Source organism: Macrobrachium nipponense, chromosome 20 (genome assembly GCF_015104395.2).
Source record: "Macrobrachium nipponense isolate FS-2020 chromosome 20, ASM1510439v2, whole genome shotgun sequence".
Taxonomy (NCBI): Eukaryota; Metazoa; Arthropoda; class Malacostraca; order Decapoda; family Palaemonidae; genus Macrobrachium; species Macrobrachium nipponense.
The window spans coordinates 67,579,402-67,581,901 of NC_061089.1; positions in this window are offsets into that span (position 1 = coordinate 67,579,402).

A 2,500-nucleotide genomic window follows, 5' to 3' on the forward strand; every position below is an offset into this window, starting at 1 on the left:
ATTGCATTAGATGTTTGCCTAGTTTTTACAGAATATTTATGCTGGCTTAGCCTTACTTCTAGGCCCTTGCTAGACTGTCCGAGATAAAATGAAGGACAATCCATACATGGAATTTTATACATTATGTTGTTGCTTTCTCTGACATTTGACATTAAAAGCTTTTAACAATGATTTAATGGTTTCAAATCCGTTAAAATAAGGCAAACTGAAAATGTTCTTAAAATCTAATATATGTGAAGGATAGCATAAATCTTACCTACTTTTCTTATGTATTCAATTTCTTGATCCAAATATTGGGGACTGACATTGCGCAATGCTTGTAAAACATAGAAGAAAAAATTGATATTTTATGTTAAGATGGTGGCCTGAGAAGAAATGAACATAAGTTAAGTTGTTGTCGGTTTTCCTATAAATACTGAATTTACATTGAAATGGTTCTCTATGTATCAAAACATCTAGAAAGGGTGGGAGGTAATTGTCTTTTTCTAATTCTAGAGTAAACAGTAAACTTAATCGATGGTACCTGGTTCTTTAATTTAGAGAGTAAATCATTTATATCAATACCGACAGGCAGGACAGCTAAAATATCATCAACATAACGATATCACTTTACAGGAATATAAATGATATTAGGTAAGTAGCGTTTTTCAAAAAATTCCATGTACAAGTTTGAGAGTAGTGGTGATAAAGGATTCCCTATTGCCATGCCAAATATTTGTTGATAAAATTCACCATTGAATGTAAACTTACAATCACAAATGCACAAACTCGTGAGTGAGACTTTAGTAAAAAGAGAACATACATCAAAACTAACGAATTTATCTCGGACAGTCTAGCAAGGGCCTAGAAGTAAGGCTAAGCCAGCATAAATATTCTGTAAAAACTGGGCAAATATCTAATGCAATATTCATTCATTTAAGTGAAAACAACCACCGAATAAATTGTGGTGGGTTAGTTCAGTAATTGCAAGGTCAAGAGATGTCTTATGCATGAAATCTTTTAGAATCTGCTTTAATACAACTTACTTTTCATTGTAATTTCAATGTTAGTCGTGGCCTTTTTCATTTAGTCCCTTGTATTTGTAACATGTTTAAGAATGACCTCAAAGATATAATTACAGACTTGAATAAAAATTAGTTGCCTTAGAGTTATCTTCGTTGTAATGTATGTCTAACCTGTATTGTGAATATGTATTGTGTTATGAACTGTTGATGGTTCATCAGATTCTTTCAATGAAAATTAAAATATGGGTCTGAAATGGCCGGAGGAACAGACATACCACAGAAGAGGGTGTGAAAAAAAAATCAGAAATGCCTTAAATCTAATTTATTACATATATATGTACAGTTAAACATGAGTACAGGTTCTAGGCGACGAAACTAGATTAAATGATCATTGTCATTTAAAGTCAAATAAATGAATCATTAGATAATTCATATTCTCAGACAGAACAACAAACAAAAGTAACTGATTAACAGCAGCAGTGAAAAATCAATGAACATCCAATTCAAAGTATACATCTAAATAGCAAATCAATTTCTGAGCCATACACTTGCTCCACACTAAATAATCATCATGCACAATAACATGTTCAATTGATTAAATCAGTAAACCTCAAAAATAGGCAGCATAATAATAACAATGATAAATCAACAAGGCAGCATAAAGAATTATTAAATTCACACAGCACCAATAATAAGACATTTAATTACATACACAGTATAAATAACATTAACAACAATACCTCAAAGGTAATACCAGAACTTCAGGCAGCGCCACACACAAAAATAACCATCTCTACAGAGACGTCAAGACAATCTCTACTGTGAAAGAGGATGTAGTACATCACCAGACAATCACCGTCAAGTCACCACAACAGCCCATGACTGCCGACAGGAACATATCCAAAAATAAACATGACTGCGGCGAAGTCGAAAAGACAACCGGTTGGCTGTCTCATTGGAAACACTCTGCTCCACAGATGACTACATCCTGCAGCTGCCGAAGACAACAACAAGTAACCAACACCCGCTGTCCAAATCCAGTAACCATGCTGCAACTGCTTTCAACTGCCAAAGACAACAGGTGACCAATACCTGCTGCTCAAATAAAGTAACCATACTGCTACTCAGCTACTGCCTTCTTGGCTGAGTTTTGCCAAGAACCTGTCTGTCTGTCTGCCACCCAGAACCTGACTGACTCAGTCACTCACAGTGTAACAAAAGTAAACTCGTCATGTAGACGAAAATACCGAAAAGCAGGAGAAACAGGGAAACTACCCAACCAGGATCGTTCAAACAAAACCACTGATCCTGACAATTGTGAACATGGTTTTGTTTACCAAAGTTCTGAACAGCTGTCACCTATAATTCTTTAATTGTCTTGTCATTGTATCTGAGATGCTTATCTTAAACTTTTAACTTCACCCATTGTTTATGCTTGTTTGGAAAGGTTATTCATCTTCCAGGTGTGTCGGATTCTAGGTACTAATCTCTTTATA